Below are 11,358 nucleotides of genomic sequence, written 5' to 3'. Positions count from 1 at the left end.
GCATATGAATCACAGCACATGGGTAATACCTGATATTACAAGTTCCTGCCAGCTACCTATATGTTTACAGCAGCCTATACACAGTGGTGTGTTGTCACAGTGTTTTGTTCTTTCCTTCCTTTCTGTGTCCTGCCTTCCACCATTAAAAAGAAACACCCCTAACAGCCTTGTCTGACTTTTGTTTCCACTGTGCTCTGGGGAGTAGCTGCAAAACTATTTTGTGGTTTGCCTTGATGCAGTGCAGCTGTTGGGAAGTACAGTATCTGTCCAGCCCTCTGAAAGCTCTGTATGGCTGCAACCGTCTCCCCTCCTTCCTCTCACTAAAGCTGCTTGCAGCTCCTTAGTTTCAGTATCCAGGCAGAACAAATCCATCCTGAGCATGCTCCTTATTCTGGAGTGCAGTCAGAGGGCAGGGAGATGGAAGTGAAACTCTGGCTGTTACAGAAATGTGAGAGGCAATTGTTGTTGACTGCAAATAATTATATTTAAGCCACTCTTTTGTGCATCCCTTCAGAAGAGAAGAGACATTAGTCTCAGATGGCAGCCTGAGCAGAAGTGGACAGCTGTATGCTTTAGCTCACCTGAAGAGTACAGTGGTCTGAACAATACAGGGCTGAGTTAACTGCTTTGTTTGAAACACCTTTGGATACCAAAACCTGTTTTCCTGTTTCTCCATTTCTCATCAGTGCTGTGCAGTATTTCACAGGCAGCTAGCTTGTGGTGTATAAGAAAGGACCCCAAAATTGAAAGCTCAGAGAAGGGCACACCCTTTGGTCAGCATAATGACCACTTACCTTTCAATGAAATCCACACAGCTCAGGGCTTTTTTAACCAGACACATTAAAGAACTAAATATATCCACAATGCTAAGATACCTAGGAAAGGCAGTTGGGAAGGAATGCTTGCACTGTAGTTTTAAACTGTCTGTGGCATCTAGCAACCTTCCTCTTATTTAAACACAATATCGAGTGAAATTTTCATTTTAGACTCCAGTGGCAATTCAGCCATCTTAACTGCATCGTGTGCACTGTGCTTTTTGGGCAGTATCATCTCTCAGCTTAGTGTAACTTCCTACTGACAGACAAATATATGGCCATTACTCTACGTGTGTTCCAGAGGTCCACAACAGATACATTTTCTGTCCCAAGTTGTTTTTTATTATTTTAGAATATATTTTAAAGTCACTCCACAGGTTCTTATAATAAAAGATTACCAGGGCTCCTGGTTCAGGGTGAGATGCTGTGAATGGCACCATGGAGGGATGATTTGGGATCTCATTTCTGATAATACAAGTGATCCTTGGCTCAGTGTCTTGTATCCCCTCCTCTCATCACGAGACTGATTTAAAAATCGTGACGTGAAATGTGAGGTTCACACTTGGCCTCCTCTGTTCATTCCCTGTTTTTTTGAACATACATGTTACAGATGAACTTGATTTTGTTCAAATGTAAATCTTACATATGTATTTAGTCACCTGACTCCAGGACATGCAGCTAAAGGAAAATACAAAATATTTTTAGAACTGGGATTAAATTATGAAAGTGTAAAGTGCCTCTGCACACGTGGAGTATAAACAATCGTTCTGACCAAGATTCAGTGGCAGTTCAGATTACTTCTGTTTCTACAGCTTGGGGTAGGGTCACTGCTAGAGGGATTGTGTTTCAGGACTTTAACCCTTTTAACCTCCTTGCCTTGCTGCTCCCAGAAGGACCTCTGTGCTCAAGCTGGGCTCAGCCCAAGTGACTTCAGCTGGCTACAGACATTTCTTAAAAAAGATCCTATTTTTGACGACTCCAACCCTCTGGTGCGTGTGAAAATAAAACATGTATTTTTTTCTAGCAAAATATCAGAAAAGTGATGAGCTTTCTCTGGAAATCTTTTTGATAGAAATATCAAAAATGAGAAAATTCCACACATACACACACACAAAAAAAAAAAAAAAAACAGGAAAAAAAAAAAAACCAGCCCAGAAATTAACTGGAAAATTGGCTTCAGCACTTGTCTAAGGCTGGAAATAACTTTATCTCATGAAGATTGATTTTTAATGCTACTGAGGAGTGACTGATGGGATATTGGAAGTTGCTTGGAACATCTACTGGAATGGGCCTCCTCTTCACAGAATCACAGAATCACAGAATTGTAGGGGTTGGAAGGGACCTCCAGAGATCATTGAGTCCAACCCCCCTGCCAAAGCAGGTTCCCTACAGTACTCTTCTTACTGTATTGTATATCAGATGCAGTTTCCTTTTCATTTTTTATTTCTCTGGAGTCAGCTACAGTTTTCAGTCGCGAAACAGGCTGATAAACCTTATTAAGACATCAATTTCTAAAGAGGAGAGTGGTCAGAAGCACCTGTTTGTAGCCCATGGACCTGGTGGTACAGATGTCTGAAAAGTTTCTTCTAATTTCTGTCAGCATGACCCTGAAGAGCTTTGGCAGGCAGTGCCTCAGCAAAGGGATTTGGAGGCATGAAGGAAGGGGAGAAATGAACAGGATATGCTTTCATAATAAAGGCCACTGATCCTGACAGGACTGTGGCAAAGTTTCCCTGAAATTGCTCTATCTGAGAGCCAGAGTCTTGGTTGGAGAACTGACTGCTGAGCCACGTTTGCTTCTGTCTCAGGCAGAGAGCTCTGTTCCAGCGCTATCCATGTGGCACTGCTGCTGTTGCTGCAATAGGATTCTTTCATCATTACGTTTCTTTTCTGAGGCTGCATGGCCTGTTCAGCTCTTAGAAAAAAATGAGAAGAGCCTCCTTCTGCCCTCCCCCAACAGCCTGAAGACGAAATATGAAATACTATGTGGCAGTGTTCGCACACTCCCCCAAGCAGGCAAAGACTGTTGGTTAAGCTCAGCAAGCAGCAGCCTCTGGCTGAGCCCCCACAGGCAGTGAGCCCCGCCATGCTGCTGCAGCACCTGGGAGGCACAAGTCCTGCTTCACTGCCTGTCTGGGCTGGGGGACAGAGTTCCTTGGGATCTGGGAGAGCTGGTTCCCGGGGAGAGCTCGTGGCACTCTGCATGATGATGAAAGGGAGATTCCTATGCTGGCTGACAGGGAAAGCTCATGTAATTTTTTTTTCTCTTAAGTACTGTTAGGATTCATGGACTGAAATAATATTCTGAACAAGTCCTTCTGTGTTATCTCCCTAGGAGAATGTCTGACTTGTCCTTTTCTGACACAGCAGGTGCTATGGATGTGCAGGTTGATCCCAGCCATTCCTGCTCATTCCTAGGGCTGCAGTGATGCCTGAGATGAGCCAGCCTGTGCTTTGTCCTGGACTATGTCACACAGCTGTAAGTGAGGCTGTGCCTTAACCTGTGCATAGGCAAGACAAACTGAACATAAACAGTAAAGCAGTGCTTCGTTTCTCTGTATGCTACAGCTTGATAAAAACCTTTAATGAACACATTCTGAAGTGACTCTGGTTGTGTCAGGAATATACAGGACTGGACTGGTCACTCAGCATTGACATGCTTATACAGCAGTCATATCTTCCCAGTGTTTTTCTTTCAAAAGGGAGGAAAAGAAATCTTTATCTGCAAATCACTGATTGCCAGGACTGAATTTTAAAAATATATACTAAAGAAACACACAAAAAAACCCTCTATTATTCCTGTAATTCTAATGAACGTTTAAAATTTAACTCATTCATGACCAGTAGCTCTGTGTTTGCTTTGTGCTTAATTACTTCCACACCACTGCACGATGCTGAGATAATAAAAAATAGGCTACAGAAAATCTTCACGAGTTACCAAAACATATGTGCAAATGCACACACGTATATGTTCTCAGATCTTAATTTTATAAATAATGTTTTAAATATGTGACTAACCCTTCTAAATGCAAAAAAAAAAAAAAAAAAAAAAAAAAAAAAAAGAGAGAGCGTCCTGATAGGAACACAAACTGCTTCCTGAATATAATAGCGTTCAAACTCTATTTTTCAGCAGACCATTACAAAGAAGTTTAAATAAAGTTACAGCACTCAAGCCTGTATCTGAGCTATGGAGTCTATTTTTGCTGTGCAGAAGAGTTGATTGATCACAAAGTGAGTAAAAGGGAGGGAAAACTCTAGAAATATATTTCGCTAGAAATGTAGCACCACATTATGATCTGATTTCACTTCAGACCTCTCAGCAGAGCTGCATCCATTTACTCCACCAAGTTAGACCCAGACTCACTTCCACTACTGCTCTTTGAATCCATGCCAGAGCGAGGTATAACTTAAACCAGAAACAGATGTGGTTGACTGCAGCTGAGCTGCAGAATATATGTAGGTTCCAGACGTGTTAATTTTCCATGTATCTGTAACAGAGTTGCTGAAATAACTTTTAAAATCTTCTAGCTAGCGGACTTTGAGAAAGACTTTTTTTCTGTTTGCTGCAAATTGTCATTCATTTCTGCCTTTCCTGTTTAGATTGCGCTACATCTATTTTGAACTGTTTTCAGCCTTTTCTGCTAAGCATCATGGGAGCCCACGCTTAAGTGATCACAAATGTTTTTGTGGTAATCATTTCCATTAGAGATGCCAGCTGGATCGTCCCCTGTTAGCTAGCTGAAACTTCTAACCTTTGCTTTTCAATAAATAAAAACACGGGGTGATAAATATTATTTGTTTGTGAGAATGTAGTCTTGAAAATATAGGGTACAGGTACATAGGAGTGTATAAAGTTAACATTCCTTGAAGTAGAGATGAGCCATAGTAGAAATTCTTTTTCAGTGCTCTGTGGTTTTGGAAGGCAGACTGAAAGAAAAATGAGAGGTTTCCAGAAAAAACAGAGCATTGAGCCAAACTAAGCAAAATACTTAAAGTGAGCAAAGCAAAGCAAGAGTCTGCTAACAGTTTGTAGGAAGAGACTGTATTTTCTTTTCCAGCCTCCTACCCCAGGAACTTTGTCTTGACATCAAACAAAAAACAATAGGAGTCAACAGATTGGTGGAGGTACATTGGTTAAAAAAAAATAAAAAATAATAAAAAAAAAAGGATATTCCAAAGCTAAAAAAATGGCTGCCTTTGGATATGGGTTCATTCTCTTTTTAATGGAAGGTTCGTTCCTTATGAACATGCAAATCAAGACTAAATCACTGTATAGTCTTGCCTTAACTCTGAAATCCTATTAGATGTTTATTCAAGGGCTACTATCAATTTTCCTTTTTTTCTTTTTTATATATTTTTTTTCTAGAAGAAAGGACATTTCTCTTTTAATGACAGTCACATTTACCCTTTAGATTGCAGGAGTGAGAGGACAAATATTTAAAGAAGACTCAGAAGCTCTCTTTCATTTTCTTTTTGTTTCTTTTTTTCTTCCTGTGATGTTTGTGCAGTCTGAAATGAAGTTGGAGAAAGAAAGTTCAGTTTTCCCATTGCAAGAATTTCCATAGCTCCTTTCCTGCTGAGTAAGCCCTCACAGTTTACAGTGAGCTTTGCATCCCAGCTTTAATATTAAAACCTTGAGCTGCACGTCTGTCAACTTCTACATTATTCCACCTCTCCTCACCGCTAAAGAACAGTTCTGCAGGGGACACCAAATGGACTAAGCTTGTGAGTCAGATTTTCAGCCTCTGAAGTTAGCAACTGACATTTGAAGCTGAAATTTATTTCCTGGGCAGAGTACCAGCACAGGGCCCATCTGCCACGTATGTCCAATCTCTGTGACGGTCATAGGAATGTGAAGAAACTGTGTTGGCTCCCTGTGCTTGTGGGAGTGTAGGAGTTTCATTGGTGGCTTGCAAACTGCTTTTGCATCAGAAAAATTCATTCAAATTCATTCACTCAAAATATCTTATGCAAAATAAAAGAAGAATGCCTCAGTTTCAGAAAAGTTACCTGAAGAATGTAGCATTCTGCAGAGATGACGTGTATAGCATATACTGTGGGAAGGCTAAAATAATTATCCTGATTCTTGTTGGTTTTTTCAAAGCTAATAAGATAGGGTGACTGGTACCACGGAATCATGGAATCATAGAATAACAGAGTCGTAGAACCATAGAATGGCTTGAGTTGGAAGGGACCTTAAAGACCATCCTGTTCCAGGGCAGGGCTGCTACCATCCAACCTGGGCTTGAGCTACTTCAGGGATGGGACACCCCAGCTCTCTGGGCAGCCTATGCCAGCGCCTCACCATTCTCTGAATAAAAAATAACCTCCTAATATCTAATCAAAATGTCTCATCTTTTAGTTTAAAACCATTTTCCTTTGTCATATCACTATATGCCCTCATAAAAAGTAGGTCTCCTTCCTGTTTGTAAGTTCCCTTTAAATACTGGGAAGCTGCAATGAGGTATCCTCAAAGCCTTCTCCAGATTTCCTCTCCAATTCTAAAAGTTAATGATGCATGTAAAAATGAGAAGCACTCTTCACAGCTATACACCTGGAGAGGTCAGGATGATGGCTTTCCAATGGACAAAGTGACAAAGTATATTAAAGATAGTGGCATTATCCATGTCATCTTCCCTAGTTTAGAAGATACCGCCCTTAAAGAAGGGTCAGGACACTGAAACCAGCAATGAGCCTTACTGGTGATCAGTCTCACTCCAGCACCTTCACCACCATCTGCAGGTTGATGAGCCCCATTTCAGGACAGCCTGGGGCCACCAGTCTTTTCCCCACTTTTGTTGTAAACATCATGGTCTCACAGTGCAACTTTGTTTGAACCCACTACTGGGCTCTGGCTTGTCCCTTGCTGTGTCTCTGACTGTCAGTGGAACCCCCTACCTGCACCTGGCTCTACCTGCTGTGCTGCAGTCCTACCATCCTGGAGACATTTATTAGACTCTCTCTACATCATTTCTGATGAAAGTAGATGAAGAAGAAAAGTAAAAATGAATAAAACCAGAGTGGCAGGTTCCAGGCTTGAACACAGCAGTGTTATGTCTCAAAATATTTTATTTCAGTTGAATAAGAAAGTGAGGAGGCTTCTGTAAACAAGCAAAGTGGTCATATGTAGGGAATTAAAACTTCATTTGCTTAGATATCACATCTCGGATGGGCTACAGAGGTGAACACACATACTGAAGACTCCCATGGCACCCAGAATTGGAAAGAAATTATCCTTTGTGTTCTGGTGAAATTAATCACTGTGCAGCTATATTCTCATGAAATAAACTGCACTGTATTTCTGCTTGTTATGGAACCTCTGTCATTCCATGACATATATCTCTGTGTTCTGTGAGGTTAACTTCAATATTATGCTTCAGTGAGAAGTACAGGAAGTCTTACAGAATCCAAGTAATTCAGAACAATGTCACTAGATCTATTTGTTTAAGATCTATATCTACATATAGATCTATTTATTTATATCTATTCAAGCCAGTGTCTGGGTGAGTCAATTTTCCCTGCCAACCTGTAGCTTATTTCCAAAGAGATCAGCATGTCTGGATGACAAAAGGAAGCATGAATGGACAGTTGTTAAGCATGTGTCACTAGAATTGAGGTGACAGGCCCACAGGTGCTGTCAGATGGGTACATATCTATCAGTTGATGCCTCTGAGTCTCGGAGTGAGTCTGTCTTCAGAGCAAAACTACAGAATCTGTAATGATAAGTCCTCTGCATTTGTAAGGGCTCACTCAAGGTAAAGCTCCATCCTTATAGAAATAAAACTTCATGTTGCTTTGTAGTACACTGGCTCGCCAGTCACAAGTGGCTTCACCTTATATATGAATGATATTGCGCAACTTGCGGTTGAGTTAATATAAACGTGGGACCCCCTTCATGCCCATTTTGTTGCCATAAAAGCAGCAGTCACACATCAGAGATGGAATTCGTGCGAAGCCTTTCTCATTAACCTAGAAATTGTAGCCAACTGAGTGCCACAGCCAGAAAGAAATATTTCAATGTATAAACAAAATGCTATGGAAAGAATGACTGTGATACTCTCTCTCTGCTTAACTTCCCTTCTTGAAGCTTTTCTTTTCTTTTTTTTTTTTTCAACAGGAAGATTTATTTCCCTTTTGCAAGTCATTATGCTGCCATTATTTATTTATAAATTAAATATATTAAATTATTTATTATTTTGCCATTCTTTACCTGAGAGTGAGAAAGAGAAACAAAAATATTTCAACTGCTTTTATGGTTGTTGTTATCAGTTTGCACTGAAGGGAAAACAACCTCATTGTAAACTTTTAAGAGAAACCGTTAGCCCACTAACTGAAGGGGCAGCTACAGTATTGGCTGCAGACAGGTTCAGGCCTCCTCAGGCAAACTGTCTGCGGGAAAGCAGAGCAAATGTGACCACTATGCCACTCTCCAAGGACCCTGAGTGTATTTTGTCTCCAGTCTAGGGCTTGCTTTTTTGGCAAGTGTGAAGACCACAGATTCCCAGCCCTGCATTGTCTGCTCCAGTGGTGTTTGTTTTAGCATTCATATCCTGAAGTCATCAGGTGATAAATCCACCATATGAGCCTTTATCCAAAAAACAATATGAATTGTCCTAGAACCATATCATACCTTACCAAACAAAATCTATGGTCATCAGGGTAAGAAGTATCCCACCTTGTACAGACTCAAATCTCTGGAGAGATTCTGAACTTTTGTCAGGATAGAGTCCCAGGAATTTATCATCCCCACTAAGTAAAATATTCAGTAGCAGATCTCGTAATAGAAACTGACTCACCAGTAGCAATGAGGGTTTTGATTTTCAAGTGCAGTGGTTTCATTCAGTGGTCATAGGCTTGTTACAGGAAAAATGGGTCTTCAAAGGGTGGAGTCTGGAATCAATGTACCTGCTGGAAGTGTGCTGTAGGATCATGGCTGCCACTAAATCCTTGTTAGGGCAGGCTACATAGTCTGTATTGAGTGGGATCCTTGGCTGCATTCCTCCATTGTCTCCTTTGGAGGGCCTTGAGGGCTTGCTAGGGATAAGTACAGGTGGAATCCGTGTTCTGTTTGTAAGGGGTCATGGAGCAGTCTGTCTTACAGGTGTATCCATGTAGGCAAGGCACGTATGACTCCACTTTACCTTTCTTTCTGAAGCAGTCTGTGCATGCTCCAGATTTCCAGAACTTGTTTGCCCCATATGCTGAATATAGGTTATTCTAGTCTGACCCCTGTCTCTTATCACTTTATGGGACTGGAGAATAACTTACCTGAGAGTCAGCAGAAGGGAGAGAAAAATGTTCTCCTGCTTATTTAAAAGTTTTCCCCACACTAACATATCAGGTAAAAGCTGGATGTGAGGCAGTGATTCTTCAATGCTTTTTATTTTTTGACCAATTTTTTAAAGTAAGAAGTCTTAAATAGTGGCATTTTCTTTCTGTTCCTATTCTAATAATGTTTTAATTTCATGGTCATTTGTAACTACACTTGAGAGAGGGTTAGAGATCTCAGAAGTATTAAGCTCTTAAAAGTTTGATGTAAACAGGATGCTGAAGAATTAAAACTTCTACATCCTGCTTTGGGAGAGTGACAATAACAGTACAGCCACGTTAGTGGACACCAGGTAACTGAGCAGAGGCGGAGGAAATTAGACTTCATTTATTTTGCTACACATTTAATGGCTTGCTTTTTTTTCTCACTTCTGGTTTGTTTGTTTGTTTATTTTTTGTAACTGAGCTGGAAGCTAAGTCTCTTCTTCCCAGGAGGCCAGGATCTGGCTTAGATTTGATCCATCTCCTACCTCCTACTTCATAGGGATTTTCCATCTGCACAAGATCTGCTGGTTGCTGTCTCTGTGAAAGCCTTTTTGACCATTTTGCCTGGGCCAAACTGGACCAGGTGGAGCCCAAACCTCATCCTCTGACCTCTGCTATCTTGATGTAATTATTAATACCCATTATCTTCCACACTGAACAGGTAAAATACTGGAAAACAGAAAAACACCAGGATTTGCAGAGAGCGTGAACAGATGCATTGCTAAGAATGATTTATTATGAAGGAGCACTAACAATAGTTTGAGGACATACCACATTGATGAATCAAAATATTAATTTTCAATAGAAAATTACAGCCATCATAAACATTCTCGCTGAGTGATGTGTTAGGTGTCCAAAATAGTTTTGATAAGAAAAGAATAAGCTATACCTTTTACTCCTTTTCTTGATTCTGAACACTTCCTTTCCACACAGAAATCTTTAATTCTTTAATTTTTTTATATTTGGTTGCTTGACTCTAAAATGTTCTTTTAATTTAGACCTTCATGTATTTTAATTCCTATTTATATTATAAATTGGATAAACTGTTTCAGAAAGACTGTTTAGGTGGCAGGTTGGCTGTGCTAAGCTTTATGTACACAAACATACCGTCCTGTTTTCCGGTCTGAACCGTAGATGCTTTTAAGCACCTACTTCAGGAGAGGCCTGAGCGAGGTTATACAGATCCCACAGTCTCACCAAGTCCAACAAAAATACTTCAGGCTGAATGAATCAGTCATTGACATGATGGGCTTCTTAAGCTGTCCACACACAGCTCTAACCACATGAGAGATGAGAAACCACCAACGTAGCTACCTTTCAAGTTCATTAAGGAGCCAGATGTTGTTTCAGAAAAATAAATACTTACCCCAGCCTGGCATTAAAGGGTTGAATGGCAAACAGTCCTTCCATGCCACTTCAGCCACTTCATCTCTCTTCAATTTTTTACATTAAAATAGGCATTAGAGTTACAGGTGTTAAATTTGTATTAGCGTTCAGCACATTCACAAGGATACTTGAAGAAGATGGTTTGACATCAAAGAGTCTTGTGAACACATTTTATTTGATACTTCACTCAATCACAGAATGTATACAGTAAATAACATGTGAACTAATCAGATTTTTCCATTCTGCCTCTGTTCCCCGCATCAGGAGTTCAGGTTGAGGTGATTTAGAAGGGCACATAGGGACAGGCAAGAGAGATGACTTAACACTGGTCATTAATTGAGGCAATTCTATACTTGCATTTATTTTCTAGGTGATCCAACAATCATTTGAATGATTATGTTTATGTTTTCTTTGAACTTTTCTAAAATACTTGAAGTAAATGGATACTTCAATATCTGCTTTTACATGTCCATATCAGCTTGCTCCTATGTATATGAAACATGACTTCTGGGAAGAACTTACTTATCTCTTTCATTTTCTGCATTTACCTCTCCTTATTGCCCAAACCCAGGAAATGCATCATGCATGTGGTTCAAAATGCCTTTTCTAGCATCTAGATAAATATGAATATTTCATTCATGGTGGGTACTCAGAATGTGAACTTAGTGCTACCTAAGCTAGCTAAAAATGAAATTTATATCCACATGGGAGTTGCAGTGACATAACTGAATCAGTTCTTGTACTAGCAGCAGTGGGGACTTGTGGCTATTTGCATGAGTGTAGGAGCAGCATTGGGTGGCTGTATCTGTCATGCTTTGATTCCCAAATTAGCTCAGGTATTTGC

Source organism: Lagopus muta, chromosome 7, assembly GCF_023343835.1.
Source record: "Lagopus muta isolate bLagMut1 chromosome 7, bLagMut1 primary, whole genome shotgun sequence".
NCBI lineage: Eukaryota > Metazoa > Chordata > Aves > Galliformes > Phasianidae > Lagopus > Lagopus muta.
The sequence above is the reverse complement of the archived record's forward strand: the minus strand, read 5'-3'. Positions refer to the sequence as shown.